Source organism: Hydra vulgaris, chromosome 14 (assembly GCF_038396675.1).
Source record: "Hydra vulgaris chromosome 14, alternate assembly HydraT2T_AEP".
Classification (NCBI taxonomy): domain Eukaryota; kingdom Metazoa; phylum Cnidaria; class Hydrozoa; order Anthoathecata; family Hydridae; genus Hydra; species Hydra vulgaris.
In genome coordinates, this window is record NC_088933.1 from 6740001 (window position 1) to 6761021 (window position 21021).

The following is a 21021-nucleotide window of genomic DNA, read 5'->3' on the forward strand; positions in this document are numbered from 1 at the left end:
TCCCGTTTCTGTAAAAGAAAGGATGAGTGGAAACTCACCTTAATTGTGAAAATGTCTCTTGGAAAAAATTTTTTGAGAGTTGGGATTTTCCCAGCAAAAGAAAAGAAAATAAAAAGACCCCACAAACACATTTTTATCTCGGCGGGGTTGGAGATGGTGCGGGAGGAGTCCCAAGTTCGTCACAAAAAAAAAAAAAAAAAAAAAAAAATATATATATATATATATATATATATATATATATATATATATAAAAACCAGAAATAAATTTGATACAGCGTTTTGACGAAATTGGGACTAGGTCAAAATATTTCCCAATTTACCTACTCCCTCCTCCCCAACCCTCTCCCAACCCCGTTAAGATTAAAATGTGTTTATGGGGTCTTTTTTTATTTTCTTTCCTTTTCTACAAACTCCTCAAACATAACCTAATCGTCGCAGAATTCGTCTGCTATTTAAATCTTTTTTAACTAAGCCATTATTTTTTTGTAATTTCAAAATAATTATCACTATTATTAACTGAAAAAAAACATTCAAAATCTTGATAATTTAAATTGTAAACTGTGTCTTAATGCAATGGTTACTGATCCATCAAAATGAAGAATACTAAACTTCTGTTTATATCCTTGTACGTGTTTATTTGAGCAACCCTTTGTTCTTTAAACAAGCTTTTTTAATTGACCTGAAAAAGTTTTATATTTGAACGAGGGACATCTATCAAATACTTAAAATTTAACTGTGTACGTATAAATCCTATACGTATAAAAGAATGGGCATTGTAAACTAGTTGATCCTTACCATAAAGTTGACCAATTGACTGCACAAAATAAGTTAGTAACTGACAAGCAAAATCAACATATTTTTTCATCAAAAGAAAACATAAAAATAGAACTGCAACTGAAAGTACTAAAAAAGTTTGAATAGATTTTTTACTAAATCATCCCCTTTAAACAACTGGCCCAGTGTATACTAAAAAAAGTCTAAGTTGATTTGCTTTCCATTTTTTAATATCTAATTAAAACCTTGGTATTCTAGAAAATTTTCTCGGTATGTAACTACATATCTGGAACAATCCATCAAGTAATCCATAAAGTATTGACTGTAATCTGAGACAACAATCCATAAAGTATTGACTGTAATCTGAGATAATTTACAACATTAAGGCTAAAAGAAACTTTGTCACCATGTCAAAATATAGTTCCATTTAACACACCACTAAGATGTTCAGAATGCTTTTGATGACAAAAATCTGAATCAGTGCTTAAAATTGATGAAATATGTGGGAGTATTATCTTGCCACACCACTCTCCTTTCTAAACACATTGCTCACATCAGTTTTAACCATTGTATCTCTAAATACACTTAACAAATACTTTAACTAGTGCATTACATATGATAACCGCAAGATTGATTTCATACTCAATATTTTTATAGATAAAACCATCTTTTGGAAGAACTTTGAACTTTTCTAAAAAATTAAGTAGATAATCAAAAATGGAATAAAGTTATTGGGAACCACTTTTTAAATGAACCTCTAAAAACCCAATTTGGGTCCCCTAAAATTGGTAGTCCTAGGCCTAGGCTCTGACAGCAACATTTATAAGCAGCAACAACTTTTGGCAAATTTTATTAAAAAACTTTTTACATGCATGTTTAAATTTTGTCACTATTATAGATTTTCATTGAATAATTTTCGTACATGTTTTTTAAATATAAAATATTTATCGAGTATTATTCTTTTTTAGTATCAGGTATCAAGCTGATTAAACTGACTTGATCAGCTTCAGCTTTAATCTGAAGCTAATGAGTTTAAAGCTGAAGTTTAATTATCAGCTGCAACCCCTACTTTATAGACAACATAGTTAATGTGATGTATATACTTTATTATAACACATGTGTTTTTTTTATACTTGAATACTTATTATTTTATTTTATAATAATGCTTTTTTTTAATACGTGTTTTTTTATAATATTTAATACTTAAGAAAATATTGACTTTTGCACAATATTCTTTATGTAAAAATAATGTTTTCTTACATTATTCTAATTGTGGTAATAAACAAAGGTAATATTTACTCCAATCATTATATTTGTCCCCAAAGTTCATGCAATTCTATCATACATAAGTCTCTCGCTAATTCTAATAAATAAAAGTTATTACCTTTATTATTATAAATATATTTACTAACAGTCAGAGTGCACCAAGCAGAAATATTCTTAAACATGTTGCAAAATACAAGATATACATAAGATACATATGATATAAGACCTATTTTTGTTCCTTTAACCTGGAACTTAATATTTTTAACCCAACATTTTAAAATTAAGTTATAGAAAAGAAAAACAGTGTTTAACTTATTATAACTCAGTTATAACAAATAAGCATATGGTCTTGATTTATATAATACCTATTTTCTTTTTTTAGTTATCGTTATTTATGTTAAAGTTAAATTAAAGTTTTATGATTAAAGTTTGAATGCAAAAGTTCATGTCAATAAAAATTTTATCATTATAGTAAACATAACTTAAGTATTATAAGTATTTACAACTATAAGTATTGTAAGTATAAGTTATTATAATGATATTATTATTGATATTACAAGCGTACAATTTTAAATCAAAGTCAAAAAATATCAATGAATAAAAAATGCAGTTGATGTTTAACAATAAAGCCATTTTTGCATTTATATGTAAACACCTAATATTTATATCTGACGTTGGGTAAACTAAGTTAAATCAGTCATTTTGCTTACATAAAATACATAAAAATCAATGGAAGAGAGTGGATCTGTAAAAACGATTTAAAAGCTTTAAATTCCCTAAATATAACCTATCCATCACAGCATTCGCTTGTTTGCACTTTTTAAATGTTTCTGACTAAACCAATATTTTGATTAACCTCAAAGCAGTTATTACCATCACTAGCAGAAACAAAACTTTATATTTTGATCATTTTAAAAATGCAAACAGTGTCTCAATGGAATAGCTACTACATGTTTAATAGTTACTATTAAACTTTGTAAATTTATTAAAAAATGTAAAAAAAAATTCTTTTATAATGGTCATAAATAAGTGAAGTGAGTTTCACAGTGAAAAATACACCGAAAAAAGAATTTCTCTTTGATTACAATGTAAATATAATTTATATAAAAAGTAGTCCTTACGGTCTTGTCACAGAGCACCGCGGAAGTGCATTTAACCGGGAAGTTCACGCCTCCTTCCTTTCCGTGACGCGAAAATTTGTCCAGAGCTCGTTTCGAACCTGGATCTCCTGCTTATAAAGCAAGCGCTCTAACCACTGCGCCACGGCCGCACGAGTCAATCAAGCATATCAATAAATCAAGCATATTTGCTTGATTTATTTACCATATGGGACCCGTCCGAAAACCAAACACTTACTCGTCAAAATCCCGTTTCCGTAAGCCCAGACAAAAACCATACGATACTCACCTGTCAATGTTGGATGGGTAAACCTTGTTTTTCTTTTTCATATTTTAACTTTAAAATGTTGGGATAAAAATATTAAGTTTCAGGTAGGGATTGCAATCCCGGGCATGAATTACGATCCCGGGATTTCGGGATTGAAGTAAATAAAATCCCGGGATCCCGGGATTTTATATAATGTGAGATATTTGCTAAAAAACAGAACTTAATACTGCATATATGAATATACTTTTTGATGTTATCAATTTTTTATTTAATTTCATTATGCCTTAATGACTGAAATTAATTTTCTATGGCGCCTTAAATTGTTTTAATTGTGTAACAGGCAGCAGGTGTATATAAAGATCTTAAAGTAATGCAGAAATATATACTAGGGTGTCACATAAGTTCGCGGGCACTTTGCGACAAAACTTTATTTCATTGTAACTTAATATTTATTAACAATTATTCTTCAAAGTAAATTCCATTGCTTTCTACAGCTTTCGTCCATCTTTGCGCCAATTGCTCAATTCCGCGACGATACCATTCCGCCGGTTTGGAGGCGAAAAACTCTCTACACCCATTTTCGACCTCTTCCAAAGAATCGAAGGTCCTACCTGGTAGTCGGATGGCGCAAGGTCCGGACTGTATGCAGGATGAGGAAGAACTTCAATTCCAGGCAACTCCGAAATTTTTTCCTTGGTGCGAACGGCGGTGTGTGCTGGAGCGTTGTCGTGTAGCAGGAGCGCACGCTTTCGATTGACCAAGGCAGGATAACGAGCCGAGAGAGCGGCGTAAACACAATCCAGTTGTTCAGTGTAGAGTGCGGTGTTCACTGCAAGACCAAACACACAACATGACCTTGTGAACGAACCGATCCTGTTTGGCGACTTGTAGAGCGGGTTGGCCGGGCTGGATCCAAACGTTCGCCTTATTGGCGTTACGGAAGAAGACCCACTTTTCATCTCCAGTAACAACTCGACGCCAGAAACGAAGGTCCTTGGGGTTTTCGAGCAGATGGGTGCAGGTGTCGACGCGTCGTTTTTGCTGCGCAAGCGTCAATTCGTGAGGAACTTCTCGGCAGCGCCTATTGACGAGTCCGATTTGATGGAGGTGGCGATCGATGGTGGACTTGGAAGGGCCGAGCTCTGCCGACAATCTGCGAGTGCTAGTTTGTAGTTGCTGCTCCACCAGCTCGCGCAGCGCCTCATTGTTTACTGTCGATGGACGGCCTGACCTGGGTAGATCTGCAAGGCTGGTTTCGCCGTTGTTAAAGCGCTTGAACCATTTGGCCGCTGCGGTTTTCTTGACCATTCCCTCGCCTTCCACATTGCAAATTTCAGCTGCTGCATCTCTTGAACTCAGTCCTTTTTTCCAATAGTGACGCAAAAGTACGCGAATCTCATATTTTTCGTCCGTCATTTTAGAACTAAAAAGACATTTTTAAATCACAATTACAAAAAGCGATACACCATTTTAAAGAGGAATAAAAATACTACAAAATAATATCAATCATTAATTGATTTGAGTCAAACGTCATAAAAAAATTATGTTTGAAAATATTAGCTTCAAGTGCCCGCGAACTTATGGGACAACCTAGTATACGGTACCTTTCATATTATGTTTTAAGATTACAGACTTTACAGCATAACCTTCATCAAATAATTGGATATGTAAATAACATTTGAACATTTAAAGTGTATTTGACTAAAGTAACTAAACAATCAAAATTTCAAAATAAATTTGTAAACATAAATTTTCTTAAATTTGGCTACCGATGTAGCTGCTGTAGCAACAAGCTACTTTGTAAAAAGTAACATAATAAGTTGTTTGTTAATATTGAGAGACAAAAATTAAAGAAAATCTTTATTTTATATTTATAAATAAATGGTAGCTAAATAATAAATGTAAAACAAAAAAATAATTCATATTAAATGCATATTTTATTTACAAACTTTCTTTTTTTGTCTGAAAATATGCCCGGAGGAATAGTAGAGCATTTAAGGTTTGGTCATATAAAACAACAAAAAACCAATATCTAAAACATTCCTGCTTCATAAGATGCATCTTCACTTTCATTTACTATATCTGTAAAACCTTTTCGTTGTGCACGAAGCAGCTTTCTTCTTTGTTTTATTGTGTCAAGCGACTTCTTTTTCATCATCTTTATTCTTTCTGCAAAGCAGCATTATATTAAAATTAATTTCTTCAGTTATTCCAAAGTCATTGCAAAAAAATGATGCCTCAAGCATTAGTAAACATTATTATTAACATATATTGCGGTAAACATTATTGCGGTAAAAAAGCAATAAAAAGGTTATCATTTCAAAACGTTCAAGCGACTTAATAAACTCAAGCAATAACTTAACCACAAATTCGCTCAACAATTTTACAATTTATCTTTTTAACGCGAGAAGTCTTGCCAACAAACTTAACGATTGTTTTTTTATACGTTGAGTCAAACAAACCTGCCTTAATTTGTGTTTGTGAAACTTTTTTCAATGATAAACTCCCGAACTCCATGGTCTATTCAAAAATTTGTTCCATTTATCGTAAGGATAAAGCATAAACAGGATAAACCTGCAAAGCAGCATTATATAACTCGTTATAATTCAGTATAGTTACCAACTTTGAACATTTTGTATTACAGAATAATTTAATTAGTTCAATCCTGCTATAATCCCGAAAATCCCGGGATTTTGTGTTTAGAAAATCCCGGGATTTTCGGGACCCAATAACGTCCCGGATCCCGGGATCCCGGGATTGCAATCCCTAGTTTCAGGTTAAAGAAACAAAAATAAGTTTTATATCATATGTATAAGATACATATCACCTTATCAGATATGTATAAGATACATATTACCTTATACATAAACCTTATTATTATTGATATTACAAGCGTACAACTTTAAATCAAAGTCAAAAAATATCAATGAATAAAAAATGCAGATGATGTATAACAATAAAGCCATTTTTCGCATTTATATGTAAACGCCTAATATTTATATCTGACGGTGGGTAAACTTAGTTAAATCAGTCATTTTGCTTACATAAAATACATAAAAATACAAAAAAAGCTCGTAAGGCACTCGAAATACAGTACCACCAATGTGCCCCTCAACAAAACGGTATCAATTTAGATGAGGGTCAATATGTGTCAACAAAATTTTGGACACCATTTATGGCGCACTTACATCAGAAAAAGATGAAACCATCCCATTGACAAAAAATAAAACTGCCGTTTTAAAAATAAGATACAAAAAAACAAAAAAAAATCTTTAAAGCTGAAGACGCTGGTCACAACAATCCAGCGAAAATTTCTTTAATAAAAATAAATAAAAATAAATTTAGTATCGAGAGAAACTCGTATTAATTGATGTTTATAAAATAATATTACCTTATGTATATCTCGTATTTTGCAGCATGTTTAAGAATATTTCTGCTTGGTACACACTGACTGTTGACAATATTTGCATGCTGATATGAGTTAAAGTGACTTCAACAACCAGAATTTATTTTAGATTAATATAAGTAATGACAGGTTAGTAAATTTAATTATAACAGTTATGGTAATAAATTTCATTTATTAGAATTAGTTAGAGACTTATGTATGATAGAATTGCATGAACTTTGGGGGACAAATACAATGATTCGAGTAAATATTACCTATGTTTATTACCATGATTAGAATAAGGTAAGAAAATATTATTTATATCTAAAGAATATTGTGCAAAAGTCAATATTTTTTTATGTATTAAATATTATAAAAAAACACGTATTAAAAAAAAAACATGTATTATAAAATAAAAAAATATTTATTAAATCTTACAATATATTAAAGTATAAATGTAATAATATAATGTTATAAAATATAATTTTTTTTTTACAGCATTTATTGAAACAAGATATTGTTTCAATGAGAATCAAAAAAGAGTTGCTTATAGTAGTTTTAACAACGATTTAAAAGCTTTTATTTCGGAGACAACTGTGAAGACAGACGATACTTGATTACAGAATTGTTTAAAAAGTTACTCAATAAAAATATAATTGTTATGTGACTTTTGTGCCTTTCGAAATAAATAAGCATATAAAATTATAATTTATCTTTTATATATTTTTAAGAATTTTTAAGTAGTTTTGTAAGATTTGCAATGGTTTTTAGGCGGGTAAACCCATCTGGGACCCAGATGGAAACCGCGGCCAAATACCGCTGGGACCCCGTAGGGTTTTTTATATGGGGCCCTTACGGGTTAAAGTGTGGGATTTGTTTGGGACCCGTACCCGTAAAACTAATAAACCAGGTCCAATTCTTGTTGAATTAGCTGAGGATATTCTTTGCAACGCAATATTAGCATCAACTAAAAAATTGAAAAGTAATGTTGCACATAAAGATATTTATCTTTGTCCAGATCTGACTGAGGCTAAGAGACTCCAAGACTTTAACCTCGAAACTGAAAGAAACAAAATGAATCAAGCAAGAACAGACAATGACCCTTTTTCGTATGGCATTAGTGGCATAAGATCATCAAATAAAAAAAAAAATCAGATCAATAAATTTTTACATAATTCAGTGTCAGATTGAAATGAAATTAAAAAGCTGTTATTTTTATACCTAAATTCTAACTCTATCGATAACAAGTTAAATGAGTTCAAAGTGGTAACTGAACAATACAAACAAAATTAAATTTCTGTGACTGAGACATGGTTCAAAGGTGATTCAGTTGTAAACATTGAAGGTTACCATCTGTTTTGAAAATACAGATCAGGTGGATAAAAAGGCGGTGGTGTTGTTTATATATAGTCAACTCATTAGACTCCTATGAACTAAATGAAGCTGTTCTAAATCCCTGTAAACTAGAACAAATGTAGGCAAGTTGTTTATTTTGATAATGACTAGTATTTACTTAGATCTACAGGCGACTTCAATTTCAGCTTGTCAAATGGCTTTGTTGATGTAATTTCAAATGAATGGAACTGAATTTAAATTTACAGATATTTTAAATGATAATTTTCTTTATCAGCATATTAACATACCTACTTTCCAGCTGTCAGATATACAACTTGTGAATACCTTAGATTTGGTCTCTACAACTCAGTCAGTAAGTGTTAACGAAATAGATTCAAAGCTTGAATCTATTTCGTTAACACTTCCTCGTTTCGTCTTGGGAAACATAAACAGAGACCATCTGATAATGTTTCAGTTTCATCTTGCCTAATAAAGTAATCCGTGACAATAAAAGTAAGTAAAGGTTTATGTTTGCTGATTTCAATTTTAAGCTAATGTCTGATCTAATTTGAAATGTTGACTGGATACAATTCTTCAGTAATAAAGATGTACAAAACATGTTAGATGAACTGATTTTTTATACTGAGGTGGCATGTTTTTATTGTCAGGTCAGGTTATCCTGCTACTGGTAACATGTTACCCAGTACAATGTGCTTCATGCCCTGCTGCCTTGTAGGATTCGCCTTTTGGCAATGGCTAGGAGATGACAACTCTGACTCAAAACACCCCCTGTCTTGGGGCTCTTGGTTGAGCAAAGGCTAGAGATGGTGTCTTGATAAAAATACTAATCTTGGGCAGATGTTAAATACATCCGGCTTCCTTAATCTTAAGACTGCAATCTTTTTGATATTATTTCTGATCATACTGACCAAACCCTCTCTCTTTATCCATCAGTCAAGACTGTTGTTGTTGGTGACTTTAATGCTCATTACATTGAATGACTCGGCTCTAGTGTCAGTGACTCTGCAGGCGTTAAAGCCCACAACTTTTGCCTTTCACAATCCCTAACTCAAACAGTCAACTTTCCGACTCGCTTTCCTGACAACCCAAATCATTTACCTTCTCTACTCGACTTATGTCTTGTTTCTGATCCTAGTCAGTGCTCAGTTTCTCAACATTCAGCTTTAGGTGCTTCTGATCACAGTTGGATTTCTCTAAAACTAATATCTCATTCTTCTTCATCACCTAAATCCCCCTATCATCGTACCTCTTACAACTACCGTAGAGCTGACTGGGACTCTTTCCGTGATTTTTTTCGTGATGGCCCTTGGGTAGATATCTTTCGTCTTTCTGTTGACAAATGTGCTTCTTACATAACTTCGTGGATTCAGGCTGGCATAGAGTTTTTTTCCCTCTCGACAATTCCAGGTCAAGCCTCACTCTTCTCCATGGTTTTCCTCACATTGTGCTGCTGCAATTGCCAATCGAAACCGTAACTTCCGTATCTATTAGCAAAACAGTTCTTCAAAACTGACGTCTGTTTATTACTGCTAGAAACCTTTATAAAAAGGTTTTGTCTAACGCCAAAGCCCGCTATTCTCAGGTCATGAAATCTCGTGTTTCATCACAAAAATTAGGCTCTCGTGACTTCTGCAGAATCTTTAATAGTATCAATAATAAGGGCAAATCTGTTATTCCACCTCTCTTTTATGGTTTAGACTTAATCAACTCACTTAAAAACACAGCTGAATCGTTTGGTAAGATTTTTTCATCAATATTATCTCTTGATTCCATTAGTTGCGTTTTACCTGATATAGCCATCAAACAGGCTGATCCATTGCTTGACATTTGTATCACTCCAGCTTCTGTATCTAAAGTGATTTCCTGCTTAGACTCTTCTACAGCTTGTGGACCGGACAACATACCTGTTATAGTCTTGCATAAGTGTTCTCCAGAGCTGTCGTCAATACTTTCAAAACTATTCAACAAGTGCTTATCAGTCTTATTTTTCAGCTTGCTAGAAAGCGGTATCCGTTATCCCTATTTTCAATAATTCTGGAGACCCAGCCAACATTGACATATGGGTACCGTACGGGGCCCATACAGGTAGTCAACTAAGACCCGTATGGGAAGACTAACGGTATCTCGCCGGATCATGGCCGTGGTTTCCAAATGGGGTTCATATGGGTATGCCCGCCGGGTATACCGTATGGGTACCAGCCAAATCCCGTACTTAAAAACCGTAAGGAGCCCATTTGGGTTTGCAACTGGGACCCATATGGGAAACCCATCGGGAACCCACCGGATGTTGGCCGCGGTTTTCCTCTGGGGCCCAAATGGGTATGCCCGACGGGTATCCCGAAGGGTCTCACGAGGTTTACCCATTGCAAATCTTGCAAAACTGCGTTTAAATATTGAACATTTACAGAAAAAACAAATTTATATATAACTTGATTGGTTTATTTCAAACAAAATAATTAAAACTTCACTGACGAAATTAAGCAAACGTTTAATCGATTCTTTAATCGTGTCTCGAATGCCTTCACAGTTCTCTTGCGAATTGGAAGCTTTTACATTGTTGTTGCGAATTGAAAGTTTTTCCATTGTTGTTTTCCGATGTTGTTAAAACGACTTCTTTGAAAACCTCTTTACACAATATTTTGTTTCAATATGAGCTGTAACAAAATTAATATTAACTTTTGGTTTTAAATTTTATAGGTAACACATACATTATTTTTAATATGTTATAAAACTCTTACGATTTCACCCACCATCACTCTTCAGATAAAAAATGTAATTTTCGCCATCAAAGGTAGAAAAGTATAACCTTTAATTTTATAATTGACATTAATTTTAACGTTTTAAAATGTACTTGTAATAAATAATCTTATACTGCTGATTCAGGTGAGCAGTGTGACATTATACTGAAATAGACTGCTGCCAGGGGGCTTCAGTACATACATCAACTGACAAATAGCCTGACTCGCAGTGGAGTGCTGCTACATTAACTGAGTGTTTGGCATGGGGCAGCAATGTTTTCAATCATTCTTTTTTATTTTTTTCTTCTTTTTCTAAAAAAGCCGTATTAGGGTAAGCAAAAAAAGTGAGCTAATGCTCCAATAAATATGCTATAGTAGATATTTATATATGCATATGTATATTATATATATATATATATATATATATATATATATATATATATATATATATATATATATATATATATATATATATATATATATATATATATATATATATATATATATATATATACATATATATATATATATATATATATATATATATATATATATATATATATATATATATATATATATATATATATATATATATATATATATATATATATATATATATATATATGCATATGTATGTATATATATATATATATATATAAATTAGTAGAAAATCACTTAACACAAATTTTTTTAATTTAACACTGAGTTTCATCAATAAAGACTCATCAGAAATGAATGATCAAAATAATAAAACTTCAATTTATACCAAAAATTAAATTACAGGAAGTTGCAAATGTCTTAACTACTGTAAATTTTCACACATTTGTGGAATTTGCTGACACTGTTATAAAAAGAATTCTTTAGAAATGATTACTTATGAAAAAAATTAAGAAAAAATTTTAATGAAAAAATTTATTGCGACAGTATTACTAGTTCTTATGAGAAAGCCCCTAAAAATTTGGAAAACGCAATTAATTTAGAAGCGCAAGGCATTGCTAAAAAAATTAACCTTGATAACAGAATCAAATCAACTGCCCCTGCCCAAGCTTTTGTAACACTAAAAGACCGTAAACCAAATTTCCAAAACAAACTTCATTGAAGGTTATTGGTTCCCTCAAAAAGTGAGATTGGACATGTAAGCAAAATTAAATTGGACAAAATAATATTCTTTGAAATAAATTGATTATATTAGAAATAAAATAATAAATTAATAAATAAAATTGGACAAAATGATATTCTTAGAAATAAACTAAATTTGCAACAGTGGAAAAATACCACTGATGTTATAAATCAGTTCTCCATAATCAAAAATAAAAATGACTGTACATTTATTCGATTTGACATTAATGATTTTTGCCCCTCAATAACTGCAGGTATTTTAGATAAAACAATTGAATTTGCAAAAAGCCACACAGTTATTCCTGATGAAACAATCCGTATAATAAAACATTGTAGAAAAACCTTACTTTATTTAAAAAGGAAACTTGGAAAAAGAAAAACATATATGACTGCTTTGATGTAACAATGAGTAGTTATGACAAAGCAGAAATTTTTGAATTTGTTGGACTATATATTTTAGATTTATTAAGTAAAATAATCAATATAAAAAGATTTAGGCCTTTATCGCGACGATGGTTTAACAGTGATGCGTAAAAAATCTGGTCCACAGATCGATAAAATTAGAAAAGATTTTCAAATCGAAATAAACATAAATTTAAAAATTGTGAATTTTCTTGATGTCACATTTAACCACTCTGAAAATTCATATAAATCTTTCAAAAAGCCAAACAATGAATTATTGTATATTAATATTAACTCAAATCATCCACCCCAAATTCTAAAACAAATCCCAATTTCAATTAATAACCGGCTAAACCAAAACTCCTCTAATGAAAATGTATTCAATTCCTCTAAACGAATATTTGAAGATGCCCTTAAAAAAAATGGTTTTGAAAATTTTGAACTAAAATTTGACCCTAAAAAAAAGAATACGAAAAAGCGAAATAGAACTAGAAATGTAATTTGGTTCAACCCCCAATATAGCAAAAATGTTTCCACCAACTTTGGAAAAGTGTTTTTTAAATTGGTCGATAAGCATTTCCCACCCTCTAATAATTTACATAAAATTTTTAATCGAAATACAATTAAAATTAGCTACAGTTGCACAAAAAATATGGAAAGAATTATAAAAGGTCACAATAATGCTTTGTTAATCAAAAAAGAGATCCTAAATGAAAAAACTACAGAAAATAGTAATTGTAAACAAAAAAAACAATTGTTTAATTAGTGGAAGTTGTTTATCAAAAAATGTGTTATACGAATGTGTTGTTTCCTCTAAGAATGTACCCGATAAACAATATAGTGGCATATCAGAGGGCAAATGGAAAAAATGTTTTGCCAATCATAAGCAATCTTTTAAAAATAAAAAGTATTCAAAAGACACCATGCTGTCAAAATATATATGGGAATTAAAAGATAAAAATATTGATGATTTTATACTGAATTGGTCCATCCTTAAAACAGTGCTTGCATATAACAATATTTCCAAAAAATGCATACTATGCCTACAAAAAAAATTTGAAATAATTACACATGCAAACCAAGAATGCTTATTAAACAAAAAATCGGAATTAATTTTTAAATGCAGGCACAAAAATAAGTTTCCCCTTTTACGAAAAAAACTATACAAACAAATGAGCTTAAATAATAGTTGCATTAAATCCCCCTTTTAAAAAAAAAAGCATAAGTAATTATTTTTAAAGAACTCTTTTTATAACAATGTCAGCAAATTCCACAAATGTGTGAAAATTTACAGTAGTTAAGATATTTGCGACTTCCTGTAATTAAATTTTTGGTATAAATTGAAGTTTTACTAATTTGATCATTCATTTCTGATGAGTCTTTATTGATAAAACACGGTGTTGAATAAAAAACAATTTTATTAAGTAATTTTATACTACTTTAAAATTGCTCTGTTCTTATAAAAACATTAGGCACTCTACTTTGTAGAATACATTTTAAAGTTGTTTAAATATATATTTACATGTATATATATCTATATAAATATATATATATATATATATATATATATATATATATAAAACAACTAAAAAGCTACAAATTCCTCTAACATAACCTATTCAGAGCCTCAATGCAATGGTGACTGATCCATCAAAATCAGGAATACTAATCTTCTGTTTATCTCCTTGTACATGTTAATTTAAGCAACCCTGCTGCCTTTGAACAAGCTTTTTTAATTGACATACCCCTAAGCATACTAGATGCATAAAGTCTAAAGGAAACTTTGTCAACATATCAAAATTTAATTCAATTCAACACACCACTAAGATGTTTAGAATGCTTTTTGATGACAAAAATCTGAATCAGTGCTTAAAATTAATAAAATATGTGGGAGCATTATCTTACCACACCACTCTTCTTTCTAAATGCAACACTCGCATCAGTTATAACCATTGTGTCCCTTAATACACTTAACTAATGCTCTAGCTGGTGCATCACATAAGATAACAGCAAGATTGATTTCGTACTCAATATTTTCATAGATAAAACCATCTTTTGGAAGAACTTTGAACTCTACCAAAAAATTATGTAGATAATTAAAAATGGAATAAGGTTTTTGGGCACCACTTTTTAAACAAATCTCTAAAAACCCAATTTGGGTCACCCAAAATTGCGAGTTCTAGGCATGGGCTCTGGCAACAACATTTATAAACAGCAACAACTTTTGGCAAATTTTTTACATAAAATTTTTTTACATGTATGTTTAAATTTTGTCACTATTTTAGATTTTTATTGAATAATTTCCCAAATGTTTTTTTAATATAAAATATTTATGGAGTATTATTCTTTTTTACTATCAGCTATCAAGCTGATTAAACTGACTTGATCAGCTTCAGCTTTAATCTGAAGCTAATGAGTTTAAAGCTGAAGCTGAAATATCAGCTGCGACCCCTACTTTATAGACAACATAGTTAATGTGATATATATACTTTATCATAATTCGTGTTTTTTTTATACTTCAATACTTATTTTTTTATTTTATAATACATGTTTTTTTTTAATAGGTATTTTTTTATAATATATAATTTATAATACATAAGAAAATATTGACTTTTGCCCGATATTCTTTAGATTAAAATAATATTTTCTTATATATAATCATGGTAATAAACAAAGGTATTATTTACTCCAATCATTGTATTTGTCCCCCAAAATTCATGCAATTCTATCATACATAGTTAAATTTACTAACCTGTCATTACTAATATTACCCGGTGGGAAATCGGCTAGCGAATGGCTAGCGATATTCGTTACGATAAAGATAGCGATTTGGCCACGAGGATCGCTTGCTACAAAAAATTGCGACTAGCTAGCGACAAGTCGTTACGATAAAGACAGCGATTTGGCCACGAGGATCGCTAGCTTGATAAGCTAGCGAATTGCTAGCTAAATAAGCTAGCGACCCGCTAGCTAATTAAGGTAGAGAATAGCTAGTGAAAACTCGTAACAATAACTACACTTCTAGGCTAGAAAATATTCCTGAAAAAATCGCATGCTATATTTTTCAGGGGAATGAATTATAACCATTGAAATAAGATTGCATTTATAACAAATTAAATACAAAATGTTAAAACTGGTTTCAATAAAAAATTATAAATGTTAAAGTCATTATAAAATGTTAAAAGAAAATGTATGAATTATTTTTAAAAAATAAAAAAAGCCATTAACAACTAAATGATTTTGCTTAAATTAAATTAATAATATTAAAAGTTATTTAAAAATATATATGAAGAATAAAATAACTAAAAAAAAAAAAGATGAATAAATAATAAAACAAATTTAAAAAATAATTTAACTGGAATCACTACACGAGTCAGTGTTTAATTTTCGAATTTTTCTAACAGGACTGTTTAAATCATTTGTTAAAGAAGAATTTCTCTTTCTTGTTGCAAAATATCGATCTTTAGATTTTTTCAAGTGTTTCGCAATTAAGGTAGTCATACTGGATTCAGTGGCAGTTGGAAATAAACAGTAAGCTGCATCAAAAATCAAACTTTCGACTGGTCCTATAAACCTACGCTTTTTATCTGCACCAGTTCGATTGATGCTGCAACATAGCTTGTCTGTTATGCAAGTTTTTATAGCATTTTTTAAAAAGTCACTTACATTTTTCCCACCAATTTGCTTCATCTTTCTGCAAATGATATCTTTATCATTAGAGTGAATTATTTTTTTTTCTAGTGAATCAAACTCTTTAACTGAATTTGCTGGTAAATAATCTATATTTATATTTTCGTTATTACCATGGTTAGTGTCTAAAAGTGAACGTATGGTACGCATTTCGGTTTCCAACCCACAAACTTTTCTGTACATGGCATTCACTATAAATTAAATGCCTTCAACAGTATTGGGTTCAACGTTTGCTTTCAGAATAAAGTTATTTATTTGGTTTATCCCATTTTTTTGAGACGGCAAAGAAAAGGAAGAAGATGAATGCAATAGTGGTTGAATTTGTGAAACAGACTGCAACTCTGATGGAGACACTGTCTGTGTAACTGGCGAGTCATCTACTTGATCCATTGAGGCAGAGACAGACAGAAGGTTCTAAAACAAGATTAACGATGATTATAAATACTCTTAAATGATATAAAAACTCTATCACTATATTCTAATTATTTTATACTGATTCTTTCATTTAAAAATGGTAACTAAAAAAACAACAAACAAACCATTCAAATGAAACCAAATAAAAATTCTTATTTTCACAAATGGGATAAAAAATTGTTAAAAATGTATACTGAATTGGAATAAGGGAGCTTTGGTGGCTCCCACAACGGCCATGATGGTAAAGATGGTTCTTCAGAAAGGCTTTTTCTTTTCTCTTTCCGTTTTGTAGATTTATAGGAGTTCTCTTGTTTTTTTGATGTATTAAATTCAATTTCTACTTCTGATTCTGCAGTGAGAATATGCTACAAAACAAATAACTTTTTTAGTATTTGTACAATCATAGTTTTATATGTACAATAAACGTATACAAAAATCTATATTATCAAGAAAGCCCACCAGAAATCAAAATAAATTTAGATCATAAAAATTAAAGTACCTAAATTAAATATTCAACACATTTTCTGCAATACTTAGTATATTGATTACAATATAAATAATTTATTAAATTGGTTTAAAAACACTCACTCAATGGTGGAATGCTCTGCCTTTTGGTTTGACCCACACGATCAATAAGTCTAAGGAGTCCGTTTTTAGGAGTAAAATTTTTGTTTACTACAAGTTTTTGAATTTTTTGAATAAGCAATTTCGTATCAATTCCAACTGAAACGTATAAAATAAATAAAAAATACAATTTTGTAAGATTAATTTACTTTTAAAAAATGTTACTACTGAAACACTTTTTATTTTTTAATTCCAACAGGGTATAAAATACTTATCTGTAATATGCATGCCGCATTTATACCATCCTTATGCATTGCCTTTATTTGAAGGTCATCTTCCGTTAATGTTTGACCACGAGATATAATATACAATATAATTCATCTGAAATAAAACATTTGCAAAATGTAACATAAAAATTATACATTTATTATTTAGAAAATACACAGTTAAAATAGTATAAAGACTTCAAATGAATTGATATATTTTTAAATCAACACAAAATTTTTTAAAAAATTAAAAAAAAACTAATCAAGTTCTGTAAATAAATTAAAATTATAACCCATAGCAACTTTAAAACTTTAGTTTAATTTGCTTTTAATTAGAAAGTAGTTTTCCCTACAAATAATCATGATACATTTTCGAATGGGTCTAACATTATAAGCATGTGTGCGACTTTTCTGATAATATCCAATTCTAAGGACTTTTGATGAGTACGGAAATGTATAAAGTGGCTTCACATAAGATAAAAGAATTCCAGATATATGTAAACAGTCAAGACTTGTACTAGTGCATAAAACAATGGAACCATCATCAATAACAAAAGCACAATCCGGCAGATCAGTAGAAATCTTTACAGTGTTCAAGTGATTATTAGTTACTAATCGAAGATCATTTAAGCAAACAATTGCGTGTTGAAAAATGTTTCTACCTGTTTTAATTCGTCTTTTTAATAAACCCAACATATTTTCGAATTGAAATGCAGAAAATGAGTCCAAAGGTCCATATTTTACTACAAAAAAAGCTAGATGAATTAACACATGCACATTATAGACCATAGATCTTTTGCTAAATAATATAGGCATAAATTCAACAAATTTTTTAACACACTCAGATGCAATAACATGATAAGCAACATATTCATCAGAAGCCAAAACATACATGCTGAAGTGCAACATAATAAAATGGTCATAATACCGATCTGGCAATTTATCTTGTAAGAGAAAGATATAATACAAGCTGCCGAAATTCAGAGGCTGTCTAGTTTTTGAAATTAACCAAAAAACTAAGTTTTCTGTGGAATTGCGATGGCAAATACTTCCTTATATCATCGATTTCAGCGGATATTTTAATAAGTAAATGTTCTGAAAGATAAATATAGAAATGGTACTTTAATAAAATAATATGTGCATAACTTTTTCACCACACCTTGGAGCATCATATACATATATTTTGGAGGATATGACTATTGTAGTCCACTTAACTGAGGAATATCTAGAAGAGGTGAAGAGCCATGCTGATTAATTTCTGATATATTTTTGTAAATTTCATCAGAACAGGGTCTACAATTCTGATCTGTAAAAAAAATATTGAAACAACACTCATCTTTGATATTATAGTACCCACATCCTTAGTATGCATTGTGATTAAAAGTAATTAGAGCAAATGAATGTGCTGGTGTATCACAAATAAAATCAATATTATAAATAACCATTCGTAGTCCTTTCAAATCAAAAGGAACACTTAAAATTTGCAATTCATCAACCAGTTGTTTAAGATAAAAATTCAAATTTGGTTTTTCTACACCACAGTGCAATGCTACAGGAAGTGCACCAATATGATTATAATCCCTAAATGACATTAGAATTGGCCAAAATGATAATTTAGAAGATTTAAAAACAGGCTAACCATCTAAATTAAAAAACAGTCGTAATTTTACTATGCCACTGTTGCCATCTTTATTTTTTAAACTTAATTGTAAATTACGATGGTCCATGCAATACAATAAATTGTCTTTGACGCCAATATATGACATCAAATTTTTTTTTTCAATTCTTTTTACCCAATTTTTAGACTGGTTGTAGGTTATTGACTTAGCTTTAAGTGTAGTAACAGATAATGGCAAAGTTTTATCATAATTGATGTTTAATAACTTTAAAAGAGCTTCCATAGCATTTCTAGTCAGATTATATCTTAAATAAAAGTCCAAAAGCTTTTGATTTATGTCGTAGATTTTAATGTCATGCTAATGTCAGGGTTTTTAATGGGATTTTTTACAACTTTGACTTCGAATTAGAGCACTTTCCGTTGATTTTCAGGTCTACGTTTTTATATTTTTCTGAATCAGCATAAAATTCTCTATCATAATCAATCATAAAAAAAAAAAAAGGAAGGGGGGGGGGAAACTGCAGTAGCGCCACACTTATGAAAATCTTTTAACTTTGATTACATTAGGTTTTAAACAAAAATATTTAAAAATTATTTTAGTTCTTTATTATAAAGAATTTTGTGCTGTTTCTAATGACATAAAATAAACAAAAATCAATTGTCAATAGTAAACTGACTGCGCTTATCTATCTTACCAACATCTTTTTCCACAAGTCTGGAACAGTGCGCCGAAACTACAACTGTATTAAAACATTTCGACTTAAAGGCCGGGTGAATAAAAATTTTTATCAAGTTTTTATTAAAGTAAAATTGACCAATTACTAAGTATACTGCTTACCTTTACGTAAACAAAAATATAACCAAAGCTCCTAAAGTTTTTATTCACGTAAAACTGACCAATTACTGATTAAAAGCAATTTGTGTAGCTGGCTACAAGATAGCCACAAATCAATAGCTAGTTGATAGCTACATATCGCAGTTTTTAATAAAGAGATTGTATTATAATTGCTCATCTTTATTCACCCGGCCTATAATCAGTAGCTAAAAAGCTGCGATATGTCGCAATCAAATCGATTATTAGAGTCCTATTTACAGTAGCAACCAGACAATCTCTAATGGCCTTATTATAAAAGGACAAAAATAGACTTCGACAAAGCACTAATTGCAACAATTTTAATTACAACTATCAAAAATGAATTGTCTATAAAAAATGTTTGTCTTTCTAGACAATCATTTTAAAAACGGACACTAAATGAACAATCTCGATTTTTTAATGAGGTATAGAAGATCTATTTAATATATAATTTGGACTTATAACGAGTAATTAAATTTTCACTGCAGCATCGTTTCAAAAACTGAAAACGAGCACAAAATTAAAAATACAATTTTTCTAACAGAAGTTCATTTTTTAATTTTTTGTCCAGCGTGTGCTGTTGATAAAAAAGTTAATGTCTATTTAAAAACCTCAAAATGGACTATTTTGTGCTCAATTGAAGTTCATTAATTACTCAGTTCAGTTGTTTTTCAATTCTCAGTGAATGTGCGTGAAAATTTATTTTTAAAATGCCCTCTCCAGTTTGGGATTACTTCAAAAAAGTTGAAGGTAAGTTTATCATTTAAAAAATCTAATCAATCCTGATTTTCTTAACATTCTATCCTCAGACTGTGAATCTGACTATGATTGGATCTAAATTTTGGAAAATCAACTATTTGTGTAAATATTATTGTCATATTCCGTCCTAAAATTTGTCACCACTTTAAATTTGTCACCATAAAAGTCATTTTTACCATGAAATAAAATTCAAATATAATGTATCGTATATATTTTTTTTTGTTTCTAAGGGATTTTTTGGATAATTTAGATTTTATTGGCAAAAATCAATATTTCTGGTTTTATGAAATCAAGTAAATTTAGACAAAATCATAGACACCAAATAGACAAAAAATTATGCTTTGTAGACTTATGAAGTGAAAATTATTTTTTAACTGAGCAATCTTAGGACACCATCAAAAATTTGATAGACACAACAAGGACAAAAAATT

The 21021-nt window shown here is 30.2% G+C and overlaps 1 long non-coding RNA gene across 1 annotated transcript; it reads right to left on the reverse strand.

Annotated features, from left to right (window-relative positions):
• Positions 1–15512: 15512 nt before the first annotated feature.
• On the reverse strand, positions 15513–17260 carry LOC136090583 (uncharacterized). The gene is made up of 3 exons (XR_010643539.1): positions 17119–17260; positions 16725–16895; positions 15513–16530 (listed from the first exon to the last, which is right to left on the reverse strand). It is a non-coding gene; the product is annotated as an uncharacterized LOC136090583 (long non-coding RNA).
• Between the last annotated feature and the right edge of the window lie 3761 nt (positions 17261–21021).